This window comes from Pelophylax lessonae (assembly GCF_965119305.1).
Source record: "Pelophylax lessonae genome assembly, chromosome: 3".
Lineage (NCBI taxonomy): Eukaryota > Metazoa > Chordata > Amphibia > Anura > Ranidae > Pelophylax > Pelophylax lessonae.
This window is the reverse complement of record NC_138770.1, coordinates 46892425-46912623: the sequence shown is the minus strand read 5'-3', so window position 1 is coordinate 46912623 and position 20199 is coordinate 46892425. Positions and strand designations below refer to the sequence as shown.

The following is a 20199-nucleotide window of genomic DNA, read 5'->3' as shown; positions in this document are numbered from 1 at the left end:
TCCTAACTCTTACAAAGAAAATGATAGAATTTTTTAATTGTTTTTGTGTATTTTTACTCTACATCTTCCTAGAAATTCAAGCAGACCTTGAATTTCAGGCATAGGTCGATGTATTCAATATGGCCCATCTTCTCCTTTCTTAAATGTTGCATGAAAGTGTGAAAAAAAGTTAGATAGCATTTTACAAGAAATGTCATTTGATATAAAAACTGAAGTGACCTTTTCCCCTCCTTGATTTAGAATAATGAAGAAGATTTAAGGTGTGTTTTCAGGCAAAAGCCAAGAACTCTATTTTGCAAAGTTCCCAAAAATATGGTCCATCACAATAAACTCTTTTTGATTACACCAGGGGAGGACTGGGCCAGAAGGCAGGGGGGCAATTGCCCCCTGGGCCGCTCTGATGCCACCATAAAAAGGCTGCATCACTTCTGCCACAGACATGCCTAAAGGATTCCTGGTGAAGAGAAGCAAAAAGTCCCTGCCGTTAACCTACTGAGTGCAATTTGAAAACAAGGACAAAGAGCAGGCCTCCTCCCCCCAGCATGGATGGTGTAAACTGTGTCTGAGCAGAGGCTGGTTCCATGCCCCACTGGAGACTCTTCTGCCCCAGCCAGCCTCAACCAAGCTGTCCCAGCTCCCCCCAACCTCCCCCTGCACAATAAAACTCGGATTCAGCCGTTAAGTAGAGAGTATCTGTGGCCAGAGAAGGGCAACAAAAATAATTAGAGGAATGGAGGGCATCAGCTATGAAGAAAGACTACAAGCACTGAACTTATTCTCTCTGGAGAAGAGACGATTGAGGGGGGATATGATATCAATGTACAAATACTGTACTGGGGACCCGAGCATAAGGAAAAAACTATTCAGAGAAAGGAAATACAATAAGACACGTGGCCACTCACTAAAACTAGAGGAAAGGCGGTTTAACCTTAAAATACGCAGGGGGTTCTTCACTGTCAGAGCGGTAAGGATGTGGAATTCTCTTCTGCAAGCAGTGGTATCAGCAGGGAGCATTGATAGTTTCAAAAAACTATTAGATGGGCACCTTAGAGACCACAACATACAGGGGTATACAATGTACGGTTAACAGCAAACACACACACACATCATAGGTTGAACTGGATGGACTGATGTCTTTTTTCAACCTCACTAACTATGTAACTATGTAGGGCTTCAGCTTGGAATGGGGGTCAGGAAGAGGATTGGGAGAGGTGGGGGGGTGTGGGAGAGTGGGAGGGCGGCCGCGTCGCTGCACCATGGGCCTTCGGTTTGTACTTGCCCCCTGGGCTGAAAGTTGCCAGTCAGCCCCTGGATTACACTGTTACAATAAAGATATTATCTGGTATTTCTGCATGATTACTACATGACATCTTGTGTAAGGTCAACAATGCTATTCAGCTAAAATTGAAATGGCTGATTCCCCAAGCGTTGCTTGTACCCGAAAGCTATGCCACTTCATGGCATTGTTGGCTTCTTTCAGTAAGCATACACTGTTTTTCTCCTGTACTAAAGTGGCAGGCGAGAAGGTGAGTGGTCTTAAGTGGTCTTTGTTAACACCACCTAAGGTCATGCTGCCCCCTCAAGGCCAAGGGTATCCAAATACACTGAAAAACAACAATAAGAGAAGGGCACACCAACCTCTTGAATTGCCACTAAATAGGTTTTTTGAAATCCAAAAAAGCAAAGTGGGCTACTATACCCTTTGAATTGCTAAAAGCAAAATTGTCTTGGTTGATGATCAATGAGCGCCTATCGGCCATACTCAATGACAAGGTGCAACTCTTTAAAAAGGTCTGGAACCCGTGGCTTAGATACCTGGAGGGGGACCCCGAGCTGAGTAGTTGTAGTTCTCCATAGACAGATGAAGCTCTCATCAGACGGTATGGAATGCCCAATATAACTTGTATCGGAACTCCTGCATATTTGGTACCACGAGCTTGCCTTTAGCAGTCCTGTGGTGCTTTTCCTCTTTCTTTCTACCTTCGTCTTTTCTTGTTGTTCCCTTCTATGTGCTGTCTCTCCTTTCCTCTTTTCTCTTGAAAAAAGGAAGGGTATAGTGGTTTGCCATATCAAATTGTACAGTTGCCTCCATCCATAAGTGTAAATATATGGACAAAAAAGGAAGGTATGGGACTTTAATTGAGGTACAACTGAACATGAAAATTATAAGTAATTTATTAAATAAATAAATATAATGTAAAAACACTGCAACATAAGTCTACAGAGATAAAACACACAGTAGATACAGTAATGCATGATAAATCCATAATAAATACAATATTTCTAGGACCAAAAATGGATCACTCAAGAATACAATGGATATGCTATGACATGAATTCACTGTGTGCTTACAATCTTTACAAACATCATAATTTAATAAAATAAAATATAACATCAATATTGAGTAGTTTGTAGGCTTGACGCGTTTCATGGACCTCCGTCCATTCATCAGGAGCTTAGATATATGTCTAAAAAATTAGAATATGGATTGTATTAATGTACTAATGTAGATTATGAAATAATTTAGAAAATATGTAAGAATAGACACTACCTTATGCAGTGTCATAATTCACGAGCAATCCAGTCTGGAAAGGAGGGACCGAAGCAGATACAGGGAAAGCCTCGTGAATTATGACACTGCATAAGGTAGTGTCTATTCTTACATATTTTCTAAATTATTTCATAATCTACATTAGTACATTAATACAATCCATATTCTCATTTTTTAGACATATATCTAAGCTCCTGATGAATGGACGGAGGTCCATGAAACGTGTCAAGCCTACAAACTACTCAATATTGATGTTAAATTTTATTTGATTAAATTATGATGTTTGTAAAGATTGTAAGCACACAGTGAATTCATGTCATAGCATATCCATTGTATTCTTGAGTGATCCATTTTTGGTCCTAGAAATATTGTATTTATTATGGATTTATCATGTATTACTGTATCTACTGTGTGTTTTATCTCTGTAGACTTATGTTGCAGTGTTTTTACATTATATTTATTTATTTAATAAATTACTTATAATTTTCATTTTTTTGTCCTCTTTTCTCTTCTTTTTTGTTTCCTCTTCTTCTGGGAAGGTGACTGTCAGCTGTCCCTTTATGCCTTCTTGGGGATCCGATCACCCACATGGACCCCACATTTGACAGAGCCCTGTGATGAGTGGGGTGGGACTCCGAGGGGGTCCACATTGTGATGTTTGTGGACTTCAGTTATGGTTACACCCACCCCACCTTTGTATGCCCCTTCAATGTCTTTTGAAGGTAATTGGTTTTACTAATGTTATGGTTCATATGCCTTTCTTTGTTTGGTTCATATTGCCTACATGTATGCTATGTTTTAATGAAAACTTTAATAAAAACATTGAAACACAAAATCCAAAAAAGCAGTATACGTTGTACTCACAAACGCATGATAATTGCATACTTGTAAGGAAAATGGAACTAACTGCCTCCAGGATTGCCAGGATAATCCTATGGTGCTGGATGACATGATGGCATCCGCATATGACTGGCTGATGCGTTTTCAAGGGAGAACCCTCATTTTCAGAGCCAAAAGTACTATTGACCCACCATAAATTCACAAGATGTTATATAGTTGGTCCGTACCACCCACAACATTCCACAGCACCCCACAAGGAGTAAAGGTCAAGGGTGCAGGTAACTGGGATGGGGTTTGTTTACTGTAAGTCTAAAACGCCCGTAAATAAAAGGGGGACCACACAGTGCAAACTGCCATCCCTATGTGTACAAATCAGCCATAGACATACACCAATTGCAAATAATGATGGTAACAATAACAAAGATAAAATGTTAAAATGATGTTAAAAACTAAGAGCAAAAATAAAAAGAGTGAATATTATGAATCGTTAACTGGCAGACAAACATAGTAAGCAGGATTATGCACAGCCTTAACTTTGACTTTAAAATCGCAAACATAGACTAAAATGCAAAAAAACAGCAATATGTGTAACCATATATATACAGTATCTCACAAAAGTGAGTACTCCCCTCACATTTTTGTAAATATTTTATTATATTTTTTCATGTGACAACACTGAAGAAATGACACTTTGCTGCAATGTAAAGTAGTGAGTGTACAGCTTGTATAACAGTGTAAATTTGCTGTCCCCTCAAAATAACTCAACACACAGCCATTAATGTCTACAGCGCTGGCAACAAAAGTGAGTACACCCCCTAAGTGAAAATGTCCAAATTGGGCCCAATTAGCCATTTTCTCTCCCTGGTGTCATGTGACTTGTTAGTGTAACAAGGTCTCAGGTGTGAATGGGGAGCAGGTGTGATAAATGTGGTGTTATCGCTCTCACTCTCTCATACTGGTCACTGGAAGTTCAACATGGCACCTCATGGCAAAGAACTCTCTGAGGATCTGAAAAAAAAATAATTATTGCTCTACATAAAGATGGCCTAGGCTATAAAAAGATTGCCAAGACCCTGAAAGTGAGCTGCAGCACAGTGACCAAGACCATACAGAGGTTTAACAGGACAGGTTCCACCCAGAACAGGCCTCGCCATGTTCGAACAAAGAAACTGAGTGCACATGCTCAGCGTTATATCCAGAGGTTGTCTTTCAGAAAAAGATGTATGAGTGCTGCCAGCATTGCAGCAGAGATTGAAGGGGGTAGGAGGGGGGTCAGCCTGACAGTGCTCAGACCATACACCGCACACTGCATCAAATTGGTCTGCATGGCTGTCATCCAAGAAGGAAGCCTCTTCTAAAGATGATGCACAAGAAAGCCCACAAACAGTTTGCTGAAGACAAGCAGACTAAGGACATGGATTACTGGAACCATGTCCTGTGGTCTAATGAGACCAAGATAAACTTATTTGGTTCAGATGGTGTCAAGCGTGTGTGGCGACAACCAGGTGAGGAGTACAAAGACAAGTGTGTCTTGCCTACAGTCAAGCATGGTGGTGGGAGTGTCATGGTCTGGGGCTGCATGAGTGCTGCCAGCACTGGGAAGCTACAGTTCATTGAGGGAACCATGAATGCCAACATGTACTGTGACATACTGAAGCAGAGCATGATCCCCTTTCTTCGGAGACTGGGCCGCAGGACAGTATTCCAACATGATAATGACCCAAAACACATCTCCAAGATGACCACTGCCTTGATAAAGAAGCTGAGGGTAAAGGTGATGGACTGGCCAAGCATGTCTCCAGACCTAAACCCTATTGAGCATCTGTGGGGCATCCTCAAACGGAAGGTGGAGGAGCGCAAGGTCTCTAACTTCCACCAGCTCCATGATGTCGTCGTTGACTCCAGCAGAGATGTATAGTAACGAAGTAGAACTACTTAAGTACTGTACTTAAGTACCGAAATGCGGTATCTATACTTTCCTAGAGTATAATTTTTTTCTACTACTTCTACTTTTACTTCACTACATTTTTTCGATGATTTCGATACTTCTACTCAAGTATTTTTTTTTTGTGCTGCATAGTTACTCGTTACTTTTAAAAAAATGACCACTGCCAGAACAGTAGATGGCAGGTTGCATAAAGCTCAAAAAAATGAGTATAATGTCATTTGTAAATCAGCGCATACGAAAATAAAGGCTGTGTATAATAAAAGCTGCTATACCAAATCTTTCTAATAAAAAGAAAATATGAAACAAACAAATAAATGGTGCTACAGCGCTTAAAGTGCATCAAGAAACTACTAACAAACACAGGTTAATCATTTGAATAAATCATTTGAAATAATAAAAACAATATGATGTTCATACTTTTGACTTCTTTCTTTAATAACTACATAACACAGTACTTGTACTTCTACTTTCAGTACTTGAGTAGAAATTTTTTTTCAAAACTACTGGTACTTTTTACTTTTAGTACTTAAGTAGCAAATTTTTTGAAAAAACTACTTGCAATACTTAAGTAAAAAAAATGTTGAATACTTTAGTACTTCTACTTAAGTAACTTTTTCTGCGAGCACTTCCACTTCTACTCAAGTAATTTTTTGATCGAGCACTTGTACTTTTACTCAAGTAGAAATTTCGAGTACTTTATACAAGTCTGGACTCCAGTGGCAAACTGTGAAGCTCTGGTGAACTCCATGCCCAAGAAGGTTAAGGTTAAGGCAGTGCTGGAAAATAATGGTGACCACACAAAATATTGACACTTTGGGCACAATTTGTTCATTTAGGGGTGTACTCTCTTTTGTTGCCAGTGGTTTAGACATTAATGGCTGTGTGTAGAGTTATTTTGAGGGGGACAGAAAATTTACACTGTTATACAAGCTGTACACTCACTACTTTACATTGTAGCAAAGTGTCATTTCTTCAGTGTTGTCACATGAAAAGATACAGTATAATAAAGTATTTACAAAAATGTGAGGGGTGTACTGAGATACTGTGTATATACTGTATATATGGATTTACAGTACATGTAGCTGTTTTGCATTTTAGTCTATGTTTGCGATTTTAAAGCCAAAGTTAGGGCCGTGCGTAACCCTGGTTACTATGTTTGTTTGACCACTGTGTGGTCCCTCATTTTATGGGCATTATAGACTTTCTGTAATCAAACCCCATCCCATTTACCCACGCCCTTGACCTTTGCTCCTTGTGGGGCGGGGAGGAATGTTGTGGGTGGTACAGACCAACTATATAACACCTTGTGAATTTATGGTGGATCAGTAGTACTTTTGGCTCTGAAGAAGAGGGTCTCCCTCAAAACGTGTCAGCCAGGCATAAGCGGACGCCATCACGTCATCCAGCACCATAGGAGTATCCTGGCAGTCCTGGAGGCGATTGGTTCCATTTTCCATACATGTGTGCAATTATCATGCCTTTGTGAGTACAATGTATGCTACTCTTTTGGATTTTAATAAATCTTTTTAGTGGTAATGCACAAGATTGGTGTGCCCTTCTCTTGTTGTTGTTTTACTGAGCTCTGGCTGTTCCGTAGTTTGGGTACTCACATTCAATACACCCATTCCTCCTTTCTTCAAGGTGGCTATGTCTCTTTCGGTCTTGTCATCAGTCCTCTGGGAAATCTCAAATCTAAAGCTGACCTTCACCCTCCTTGGGAAGTTCCTCCTTCTCGACCCCTCCTCCCCAACTCTACACAAAAGGGGCAGTGTTTTTTTCTTTGTTACCTTTCTCTTTCTTCATAAAAGCACGGCCCTGCCCCTTCATGCACGTCGAATGACATGCATAGCGCTCGCTGGGCCACCTATGACATGCATGTCACATATCCCAGGAGGCATTGAGTCTTCCATTTAGCTAGCAGGAGGGGAGCAGGCCTAGCGGTGTCTCATCACAAGGCCTTGTGAGGCCTGACTGAGCTGTGTGTGGTCACAGGAGGATGACAGCAGGACAACACTGGATCTGGTGGCTGGGTGAGTATCAATACCGTGCCTACAACACCACAAGGTAAGCAGGGGTATAGAAAAAAAAAAGAAGGGGGGGAGTAAGCTGAAGTTTATCTGTAATGGTGGTTTTTATTACACAAACGCCAGACAGTGATAACGCAATGATATTCTTAACCACTTGCCGACTGCCGCACGACTATATACGGCGGCAATCAGCCCCTCACAGGCAAAGTGACGTATGGGTATGTCACTAGCCTGTGAGGCTCTAGGGAGTGAGCGCGCGCCACCGGAGGTGCGCTCCCGCTCGTTAATGGACCCCCCCGCGCGAGTGAGCAGCGGACCCGATGTCCGCCGCTCACTCGCGATCCTCCGGTACAGTGGGAGAAAGGCAGGCGGCTAATGTAAACAAAGCCGCCTGTCATTCTCCCCTGTGTAACAGCACAGGTCATACGGTCCTGCTATGTAGGACCATTGATCTCTGCTGTTACACACACAGCCACATCCAATCACAGTTAGAAGCACGCCCCTAGGGACACACTTAACCCCCTCCTACTCAAATAAAGTTAACCCCTTCCCTGCCAGTGTCATTTTTTACAGTAACAGTGCATATGTATAGCACTGATTACTGTAGTAATGACACTGGTACCCCCAAAAGTGTCAAAAATGTCAGTCAAGGGTCCGATCTGTCTGCCGCAATGTCGCAGTCCCGCAAAAAAAATTGCAGCTCGACGCCATTACTCGTTAAAAAAAAAAACAATAAAAATGACAAAAATCTTTCCCTTAGTTAGTAAACGCAATAACTTTTGCGCAAACTAATCAAAATACACTAATTGTGATTTTTTTTACCAAATATATGTAGCAGAAAACAAATTGGCCTAAAATGTTAAAAAATTTTGATTTTTACATTTTTTGGGGGGGAATTTCATATAAAAAAATGCGAAAAATATTGTTATTTTTGCAAAATTGTCGCTCTTTTTTTGTTTATAGCGCATGATCAAAAAATCGCACAGGTGATCAAATACCACCAAAAGAAAGCTCTGTTTGTGGGAAAAAAAGATCGTCAATTTCATTTGGGTACAGTGTTGCACGACCGCGCAATTGTCTGTTAAAGTCACGCAGTGCCGAATCGCAAAATAGGCCCTGGTCAGGAAGGGGGTAAAATCTTCCGGGGCTTAAGTGGTTAAGGTACCATTTGGGCTGTTGAATAAATGTTGGCCCTTTAAGGAGACAGGGAAGGACCAGAAATAGAGGAAGACAGAGAGAAAAAAGGAGAACAATGGCCTGCCAAAACGTGGGTTGCAAAAAAACTTAGAATTAAAATTGTACCTGGGATACTTGTGGAAACATTCCTAGATATACACTATACACATTTCTTCGTATGCAAAAAGGCACCATTTCCTTTGGGAATCTAATTCCAGAAGTGATCGTGTAATTTTAAAACTCTTTTTCAAGATTTTCCTAAATACAAATAATTTTTTTCTTTATAATTAGTATTTTTGTTTACTTGAAGATGTAGTATTAACCACTTAAGCCCCGGAGGATTTTCCTGCTAAACGACCAGGGGGTATTTTGCGATTCGGCACTGCGTGACTTTAACGGACAATTGCGCGGTCGTGCGACGCTGTACCTAAACGAATTTGACGTCCTTTTTTTCCCACAAACAGAGCTTTCTTTTGGTGGTATTTGATCACCCGTGCGATTTTTATTTTTTGCGCTATAAACAAAAAAAGAGCGTACATTTTGCAAAAATAACAATATTTTTCACATTTTTTTTATATGAAATTCCCCCCCAAAAAAAATGTAAAAATCTAAATTTTTTAACATTTTCGGCCAATTTGTTTTATGCTACCTATGTTTGGTAAAAAAAATTGCAAAAAGCGTATTTTGATTGGTTTGCGCAAAAGTTATCGCGTTTACTAACAAAGGGAAAGATTTTTGTCATTTTTGTTGTTTTTTTTTTTAACGTGTAATGGCGGCGATCTGCGATTTTTTTTGCTGTACTGCGACATTGCGGCGGACAGATCGGACCCTTGACTGACATTTTTGACACTTTTGGGGTTACCAGTGACATTTCTACAGTAATCAGTGCTATACATATGCACTGTTACTGTAAAAATACACTGGTAGTGAAGGGGTTAACTTTATTTGGGAGGGAGGGGCTGTGTGTATCCCTAGGGGCGTGCTTTCTACTGTGATTGGCTGTGGCTTGAGCTGTAAGGACACTGATCAATGGATCTACATAGTAGATCCGTGTGATCAGTGTCTTTACACCGAGGAGAATGACAGGTGGCTTGTTTACACAAGCTGCCTGACATTCTCCCTCTCCCCCGCCGATCGCCGAGAGACCGGCGGACATCGGGTCCGCTGGTCACACGCGCGGGGGGGTCCGTGACCGCGCGGGAGCGTGCCTCCGCGGGCGCGCGCTCGCTCCCCAGAGCCTCACAGGCGAGCGACGTAGACCTACGTCACTCTGCCTGGCAGGGGCTGACTGCCGCAGTAAATATACTGTGAGCAGTCGGCAAGCGGTTAAAATCATTGTTTTTGTATTTGATACATATAGAATATTGTAACTCGTTTAAGTAATAATTGTAGTCATGTTTGACTTTTTAAGTCAATAGGCTCATTATTACATATGACATGCTGATACTTGTACTTTCACATTGGCATACTGTATATCTGTTATGGTGCCCCCTGGTAGGGGACATGGTCTTACTCAAGGTACAGAGCCTAAGTACCAGTTGGCCTTCACCAGAGCTCCTGATGGTGGAGCTGGGCAGGAAACCCTAGTGGTCCCCAGTTTTCTTTGCTGCAAACTAGCACCAGGTCCCAGCCCTCAGGATCACCCTACCGAATGCTTCTGGAACAGAAGGCTTTGGTGTGGAGACTGTTCAGAATACAGTAAACCAGTTAGTAGTCAGGCTAGAGTCAAGGCAGGTGTTAATCTGAAGAGTAATAAGGTCCAGGCAAGGGTTTTAACTGGCAAGAGAGTAGTCAATCTGGGTTGGCAATGGGCAACTGGAATGTAAGTTACATAGTTACTTAATTATTAAGGTTGAAGAAAGGCACTAGTCCATCTAGTTCAACCAACAATAAAAATATATTGAAAACCCCCATATACACAATCCTATACCCACAATTGATTCAGAGGATCTTCCTTCATAGCTGAGCTCCTCCATGCCTTTTATCAGTGTAGCACTACTCCCTTGGGATCTGCTGGTGACGGGTTCCCCTGGGTTACCCATAGCAACAGTACAATAGTTCAGCAACTACAAAGTGCCTGGCTCAGTCAAGAAACAGTCTTTTTTTTTTGTGGTTTTATTGAGAACTTGGATAGGAGAAGGGAATGAGTGGGATACTCCAACTTGAATAAACTATGCACAATTTGCTGGGACGTTAGATATAATTGACTGCGACAAGGCCGCTGCTTCACCTAGCGATGAAGTAGTAGTTAATGATAGTTAGATAAGCTGTACTGTACTGCAGAACACTCTTCAGGGCCCTTCCTGGCATCCCCTTTGTTCCTACCCTTCAGGGCTTTCTACATGGCTCCTTGATCCCCTGACTTCACTGGAGTGGTCCCCCTTCCTGGGCCAGACCCTTTGGCAGGTCCCTCAGTACTCACGGACACTGTTTTTCTCAAGGGACTCTGCCAGCAGGTCCACCTTCAGTTACACCCGATCCTCTGCAGCTTAGCTTCAAACCTGGTTCACTAAGCCGACCGCCTAAGACCACTTTCCTAACATACTGCAGGAAGAGAGGACAGGCGCCACTCAGTGAGACAATCAAGGTGTATTGCACAATAGTTATTACACACTTACATTAAGGCAAGGTGAAGGCTTCTCCTACTGGCTCCTATACCCTTTCTTTGGCATGGCGCTTCCTCCTTTCGGCTGAACCAGCAGCCGGGAGATGACGCAACCACGATCGTCTGAGGAAGGAGCGCTGTACGCATGCTCCGAAATGCGTTACGTCATCATTAGTCGACAAGCGGCTCATCGCCGCCCCTGCTTGATCCTGCCCCCCCGTTGGACTCCCCTGAGATTGCGTCATCTCCCGGCTGCTGGTTCGGCCAAAAGGAGGAAGTGCCATGCCAAAGAAAGGGTATAGGAGCCAGTAGGAGAAGCCTTCACCTTGCCTTAATGTAAGTGTGTAATAACTATTGTGCAATAAACCTTGATTGTCTCACTAAGTGGCGCCTGTCCTCTGTTCCTTTATGTGTCAGTGGGATTTTTGGCTTTTGCCTGCCTACAGCGCTGCCCTCCGAGTCAACATTGGAATTTTGCACAATTTGGATTTCTCTCCATCCCATTTCTTCCTCACCCATACCTCAGTGCGGGCCCTACTTGTCGGCACAAGCGCCCAACACACCCCCTCACATACTGCAGGAGGAGAGACAGCCGTCCACCTCCTCCTGGGACTCTGCTTCCCGCCAAAGACACCCTGTCACATGTCCCCCCGGCTTTTATGAGCAATACCAGGAGGCATTGCAAGAATGCCCTCCCACTGGGACTCCCACAAAAGCCAATGTGCCACTGGCTTGGTTTCCTCCACTACCCAAACAAGCTCCCTCATTGGATACAGTGGGGACACTCCCTCAGACCCAGTGAATCACACCTGGAGACATGCAACAGGCAACCTAACAGATCAGGCTTCCCTGATAAGCAGAAGGAGCAATTAGATGTGTTTTTCTAGCACCTACCTAGGAGGGTGCTACATCAGTTTGGTTGCCCTTCTCTGCACTTTCTCCAGTTCTCGGATATCCTTTTTGTGAACTGGTGCCCAAAGCTGAACTGCATATTACAGATGAGGTCTTACTAAGTAAGTATTGTAGCTCTTTAGATAACCTTCTGGTCGGAGGACATGTCCAGCCTCATTACTGGGAACTCTGGATGTCCTTGGGGTAGTGAAGGTCTTAGGAATGCTGGAAATCCCAGCAGGCATCCTGTGGGGAATCCAGAAAGACAAGGCAGGCATCCTGGTTGTACTAAAACGATACCATTAAGTTTGAATGTAGGCATACATTTCAGCAAAGTTTGGCTGGTTGAAAGTGATATTCCCAACCCAGTTCAGCATACTCTTTATTGGCTGGCTATGTATTCACTATATTTTAAAAAAATTCAAAAGCAGTAAGTGAATACTGACCCTTTCTTTGTGCCTGCATCCACTGTCTGTTTATAAACACGTCTTTGTCTAGCTTCCTTCTTCTACATCCTCCATGTCCAGTGATGTCCAGATAATGTCTCCTCAACAGGTGCCGATCTCTGTCTGCAGTAACAGCTGTTATCCTGGGTACAGGAAAGCCTCTCTGCAAGGAAGACCCATCTGCTGCTATGACTGTGTCCCCTGCTCTGAAGGAGAGATGACCAATCACACAGGTATAGTATGGTAGAGCTTGTAAACCTATTGATAAAGAGCTAGGAGGGGTTTGAGCATTTTCAAATTGAGGCAATGTTGCCAACCATCAGTATTTTTACTGGCAGCCAGTAAAAACGGGCACTTTCTCTTGCCAGTAAATGCCAGTGACAGGATAAGGTTGCCAGAAAAAATGACGGCTTTGATACTTGACTCAGAACTTCGCAGTTCTGAAACCGGCCTAGACCATCAGAGTGCCTGCTACAGTGCCGGCAGGGGGCGGGTCTGGTGGAGGCATTGCCTGGGCGTGTGTCATGTGATGTCATTGTGCAAGGGAGCTGAGCAGAGTGCCAGAGCCTCTTGTGCTGATCGACGGGAGCAAGGCAAGCAAGGAGCGGGACTGTCAGTGCTGTTTGGAGTGGAGTGGACTAAAGGGGAGACAGACTCAGGGCTGGTGCTAGACTATTTTAAGCCCTAGGCAAGACCAGCTACTTGCACCCCCCCCCCCCAAAAAAAAAGGGAAGGGGTTAAAAACTCCTCCATGTCATACCCAGTGACCCTGATTTGATGGTTCCTCCATGTAATGCTTTCATACCCAGTGACTCCCCATATTTCTCCATGTCACACCCAGGGACTTTGATGTTTTTCCATCTCTCACCCTTGGACCCCAATATTCCTCCATGTTATGCTGTCATACCCACTGACCCCAATGTTCCTCCATGTCACACCCAGGGACCCCGTGTTCCTCCATGTCATGCTGTCATACTCAGTGACCCCAATGTTTCTCTATGTTAGACCCTGATGTTTTTCCATGTCACACCTGGGGACCCTGATGTTCCTCCGTGTCACACTTGGGGACCCCAATCCCCCATGGCACACCCAGGGACCCCAATTCCTCATGGCACACCTGGTGACCCCGAACTCCTGTTACACCCGGTGACCCCTATCCTCCATGTCACATCTGGTGACTCTGATTCTCCATGGCACACCTGGTGACCCCGATTCCCTTTCATACCATGGATACTCCATATAACACCCAGGGACCCCGATCCCCTGTTCTGGGGACACTAGCTAGGCGGTATGAAGAGAGTGGCCCCCACTCTGCCCTCCTTCACAGTGATCCTGCTGATTCCTTCTCCCAGGACGCTCCTCTCCTGGACCACAGTGCTCACCACAGCTCCAACCGGCTCCTGGTGGAGGGAAAAGCAGCAGTCAGAGAGCTCCGCATGTCCTTCATCACCAACCTCCTCAGACCATTCCAGTGCCTCATCGCTTCTGCCCCAGTAAAGGTTCCGCCCTCCAGTGCCGAGCTCCAGCTCAGGTTCAGCTCTCCTCCGCTCCCTGCTTAATACCAACCCAGGGAAATGAATGGCTGCCTACCAGCTCAGTGCAGAGAGTCACTTCCTGCCTGGGGTTAAGGCTGTTCAGCCCCAGCTGAAGAGGATCATCATGCAGGCAGCACTATGGTGGGCTCCATTCCTGCCTCTTGGGGCTCCCCCAACAGTGGTGGAAAGCCAGGGCCTGATAGTTCCGCCACTGCCCAAGACACCTGGCATCTTTCTCTGTCCCTTCTTCCTCCCCTACCGCCACCTCTCCCCTCAGCTCACAATAATCATTCATGATGGAGAGAGTGCTGACTCCTGGCTGCGCCCCTAGGTGGCAATGCGCCCTAGGCGGCTGCCTAGTTTGCCTAGTGGAAGCACCGGCCCTGGACAGACTGGTACTGTGACTCAGGAGGAAACGTGTTGTGTCGGTGATCTGTGCTACTGCACACTGCTATCAGTGTCACTGTGAGAGTTAACTTCGTGTGTGCACCGCCCATTCTAATTTCTTGCCCTCCTGCATCCTGTCCCAGAGCTACTTACTTACTAGTTTGAAAATAAAATATGAAATATGTTTGCCTTAATCACTTAATCACAGCCGCCGCAGTTATACAGCGGCATGTTCCCGCGAATCACCGTACCTGTATGCCGGTTCCCCGGAGCGATCCTGGGGGGCGCTCGCCCACTCACCAGCGGTGAAGCCGATCCACTGGGCTGGCGGCTATGATTGCCACCAGGCACCCGCAATTGCTCCCCGTAAAGAGAGAACGACGGTCTGCTGTTGTAAACACAGCAGACCATTGTTCTCTCTGCTATCAACACAGAGCTCCTGTGTTCCTCCCATTTAGGAACACAGGTCTCTGTGTTGATTTAACAAGCCCACCCCCCTACAGTTAGAAAACACCCCTCTAGGCTCACATTTAAGCCTTTGACCGTCCCTGGGTTAAACCCTCCCTGCCAGTGTCATTAGTATAGTAACAGTGCATATTTTTAGCACTGATTACTGTAGTAATGTCACTGGTCCCCCCAAAAGTGTCAAAAATGTCAGTTAGGGGTCCGATCTTTGCAGTTCCGCTAAAAATCGCAGATCGCCGCCATTACTAGTAAGAAAATAATAAATAAATAAAAATTACTTAAAGCTTTCCCCTAGTTTGTAGATGCGATAATGTTTGCGCAAAGCAATCAAAGTACGCTTATTGGGATTTTTTTTACCAAAAATACAGTGCTTTGCGAAAGTATTCGGCCCCCTTGAACTTTTCGACCTTTTGCCACATTTCAGGCTTCAAACATAAAGATATAACACTGTATTTTTTTGTGAACAATCAACAAGTGGGACACAATCATGAAGTGGAACGAAATTTATTGGATATTTCAAACTTTTTTAACAAATAAAAAACTGAAAAATTGGGCGTGCAAAATCATTCAGCCCCCTTAAGTTAATACTTTGTAGCGCCACCTTTTGCTGCGATTACAGCTGTAAGTCGCTTGGGGTATGTCTCTACTACTTTTGCACATCGAGAGACTGAAATTTTTGCCCATTCCTCCTTGCAAAACAGCTCGAGCTCAGTGAGGTTGGATGGAGAGTGTTTGTGAACAGCAGTTTTCAGTTCTTTTCACAGATTCTCGATTGGATTCAGGTCTGGACTTTGACTTGGCCATTCTAACACCTGGATATGTTTATTTGTGAACCATTCCATTGTAGATTTTGCTTTATGTTTTGGATCATTGTCTTGTTGGAAGACAAATCTCCGTCCCAGTCTCAGGTCTTTTGCAGACTCCATCAGGTTTTCTTCCAGAATGGTCCTGTATTTGGCTCCATCCATCTTCCCATCAATTTTAACCATCTTCCCTGTCCCTGCTGAAGAAAAGCAGGCCCAAACCATGATGCTGCCACCACCATGTTTGACAGTGGGGATGGTGTGTTCAGGGTGATGAGCTGTGTTGCTTTTACACCAAACATAACGTTTTGTATTGTTGCCAAAAAGTTTGATTTTGGTTTCATCTGACCAGAGCACCTTCTTCCACATGTTTGGTGTCTCCCAGGTGGCTTGTCGCAAACTTTAAACGACACTTTTTATGGATATCTTTAAGAAATGGCTTTCTTCTTGCCACTCTTCCATAAAGGCCAGATTTGTGCAGTATACGACTGATTGTTGTCCTATGGACAGAGTCTCCCACCTCAGCTGTAGATCTCTGCAGTTCATTCAGAGTGATCATGGGCCTCTTGGCTGCATCTCTGATCAGTCTTCTCCTTGTATGAGCTGAAAGTTTAGAGGGACGGCCAGGTCTTCGTAGATTTGCAGTGGTCTGATACTCCTTCCATTTCAATATTATCGCTTGCACAGTGCTCCTTGGGATGTTTAAAGCTTGGGAAATCTTTTTGTATCCAAATCCGGCTTTAAACTTCTCCACAACATTATCTCGGACCTGCCTGGTGTGTTCCTTGTTCTTCATGATGCTCTCTGCGCTTTAAACGGACCTCTGAGACTATCACAGTGCAGGTGCATTTATACGGAGACTTGATTACACACAGGTGGATTCTATTTATCATCATTAGTCATTTAGGTCAACATTGGATCATTCAGAGATCCTCACTGAACTTCTGGAGAGAGTTTGCTCCACTGAAAGTAAAGGGGCTGAATAATTTTGCACGCCCAATTTTTCAGTTTTTTTATTTGTTAACAAAGTTTGAAATATCCAATAAATTTCGTTCCACTTCATGATTGTGTCCCACTTGTTGATTCTTCACAAAAAAATACAGTTTTATATCTTTATGTTTGAAGCCTGAAATGTGGCAAAAGTTCGCTAAGTTCAAGGGGGCCGAATACTTTTGAAAGGCACTGTATGTAGCAGAATACAAATTGGCCTAAAATTATGAAAAAATTTGATTTTTACATTTTTTTTTTATTGAGAATGTTATATAGCAGAAAGTGAAAAATATTGTTTTTTTTTTTTTCAGAATTGTCGCTCTTTTTTTGTTCATAGCGCAAAAAATTAAAATCGCACAGGTGATCAAATACCACCAAAAGAAAGTTCTATTTGTGGGGGAAAAAAAGGACATCAATTTTATTTGAGTGCAGCGTCGCACAACCGTGGAATTGTCAGTATAATAACGCAGTGTTGAATCGCAAAAAATGGCCTGGTCATTAAGGGGGCAAATCTTCAGGTTTAGAAGTGTTTAATATCTACCTTAAATGACATTGCCAATTTCACATTGGATTTGGTTGTAGCTGATATAGCCGGGAGCGGACTACTATTATCTGACACTGCAGACTTACTCTCTGCTCTCTCAGACTGTCTCTGTACTTCCCTAGTGTTGGTCTCAGATTGCATGCATCATACTCTGAAGACTGGAAGAAAGGCATTGTGGGAACTGTAGTCTTCTAAAAGGATAGGAGAGGAGAGATTGGCGCAATCAGATGATCAGAACTGTAAACAGTTTCTATGCATATAGCTAGGTATGGCAAGGTGGGCTTCAGTGTACAAAGTCCGGTGTGGCTTGCTGAACACTTCGATGGCCGCCTCCAGTAAAGGGTGAAGTAACCCTGTGTGAGCCAAAACAAGAAGAGAAAAGACCGGGCGCCGATCTAAGTGTAGCAATAAAAACTTTTAATAGCAATAGCAAGAGTACTACTCACAGGAGTATGTTAAAAACAGGCATCTCAATAGTGGGTGTGCAGAGTTCGTCCGGGGGGTCCTCCAAAAGTCCTGTTGGAACTGGTGCTGCGAGGGATATGCAGCGGCTTCCTGGTGCGGGACGCGCTGATCTCTCTGTGTTGATCCGGCAGCGTGGGTCCGTAGGATGGAGGGCCGTGGTGTCACTTCCTGGTCGACTCTGCGTGCTTGAACGGCGACGCGTTTGCGGAGCATGCGCTCCTTCTTCAGGCCGTGCAGGGGCCATATTGGATGTGGGCTTTTATGCCAGTAGTGTGGGGAGCTCGGGTACGGTGGCTCGATATGGCAAAAAGGTACTAGCACTGCAGCGGAGCGCCTCGGGGATGTGTGACAGGCAGGGAACAGTGTAGAGAAATCAGGATGAAGAAAAGTGTATGTAGCTTAAAACTTTGATTGGCAACATATGTTGTGAAGTGTCCCGATAGTGTGTGGCATAAGTGTCGGTCTGTATTAGATTTGGGAAAAGGGGATGCCAATTGCCGATGGGACTGGGGGTGATGGTGATGGTCAGGATTGCTTGTGGAAGTTAGAAATTTGGATTAAAAAAAAAAAAAAATATATAAATAATTAAAGGTTGGAACTTAAAAGATGAAGATAAATGGAAAATGAGATATAAAATGTCACAGGTGTGAGAGAATGTACGGACCTGTAAAGCCACATACACATGCACTAGCTGCATATATATGCGCATATATATTTACGCGTAAAAGATGTATGTATGGAAAATGTATATATAAAAAAATGAGTGTATATAAAAAAATTCTCTACATATAAAAAATCTGTATATATAAAAAATCTGTGTATATAAAAAATCTGTATTTATAAAAAATCCTGTATATACTGAAAATTCCTATGTGGAATGTACATAAGGATATGAACATGGTGTAAATGAAGAGTATGTATAAGGAATATGCATATATATATATATATACATACATACATATATATATACAAATACACACATATGTTTAAAAAATGGTGTAACATATACACATACATATCATATATTCTATTAGTAAATATGCGAGGTGTCAAGAGAGGGGGGGGGGGGGGGGGTTTGCGAGAAGTGTGAGAAAGTGTTATGAGATTGTAATGCATTGTATGTGGGACAAAAAGGTGGTGACCATAGTTGTCGGGTGTGGTGGCAATTATTGTCGGGAACCATGACAGTAATTGAGGATATTGGCGAATTACCATGGTGAAGCGTAGACAGCAAGGAGTTGGATGTTAAGGTATGGGAAGTGGTCACGTACGAGCGATAAACACTTGGGACGTCTCAGGTGGTACATACATATATATATATGCATGTATATATACACATATATACATATATATACACAACCATATATATACATATATGTGTGTGTATTCTTAGCTCTAAAGACCTATATATGGGTACTTACTTTGGACGTTGCGCTGGGAAGGGAGTTGTAGTCGGTGGAGATGGTTGGATGATGGGATGAGAGAAACCGCTGGAAGAAGAGATGATGAACCTGGGCAGAAAATATTCACATTAATATGAGAAGACCAATTGGGGGTAAATGCACTGTAGGGGGAGGGGGATGGGCTACAGCAGCACATTGATCTCAATCTCCTCATTGAGGCCCCCAGGAGAGAGCGTTTCAAGGGAATAAATCCAGTATGTCTCTCTTTGGCAGAGACGCTTGAAACGCTCGGTCCTGGGTAGTGTGCTGGGGATGGACTCGATCACCCATACCTTGAGACCTGTGGGGGACTTGTCATGGGCTTCTGCGAAGTGTCTGGGGACACTGTGTTTGTCCTTCCCTTTTTCAACCAGGCGGCGATGTTCGCCAAACCTTTTCCTTAGTGGTCTGATTGTGCGTCCCACGTACAGTAGCCCACAGGGGCAGGAAAGGCAATAGACGACATATTCTGATGAGCAGTTGTGGAACTGTTTTAGTGGGTATGTTTTGCCTTTGTTGGTGAATTCTTTTTGGCCATGCTGGATGTGTGAACAGGTGAGGCACAGAGCTTTCCGGCATTGGAACATCCCTACCAGAGGGATGAGGCAGAGGGTATTGGCTGGGCGGGTGGAAACGGATTTGAGTTTACTGGGGGCTATCAAGTTCTTTATGTTGGTGGTTTTGCGGTAGGAAACTTTTGGCGTGGGGGTGATGGTGGTTTTGAGGTGTGGGTCCTCCATTAGGATGGACCAATGTTTTTGGAAGATTTTTTCCATTTTCCTGAATTTTGTGTGGAATTGAGTGGTAAACCGTAGGGGTTGGGGCGGTGGGCTGCGTGGGCTGGACGAGTTTTGGGGGGTAGTGGTGTCATACTGTTGGAGGTAATGTGTATGTGCTTGCTGGACCAGGGGTGGGGGGTAGCCTTTGTCCAGAAATTTTTGGGATAGTAGAGCGCTCTGCTCGCGGTAATCTGATTGTGTGGTGCAGTTTCGCTTGAGGCGACAGAACTGGCTTTTCGGGATGTTGGATACCCACCTCGGGTGGTGGCAGCTCTCATAGTGTAGAAAGGAGTTTCCTGCAGTGG

General features: G+C 43.8%; 1 protein-coding gene across 1 annotated transcript in view; it reads left to right on the top strand.

Annotated features, from left to right (window-relative positions):
* Positions 1-20199, top strand: part of LOC309550068 (extracellular calcium-sensing receptor-like) — a gene marked incomplete at both ends in the record, with an annotated part of 61834 nt that overhangs the window by 25234 nt on the left and 16401 nt on the right. The window lies entirely within an intron of this gene.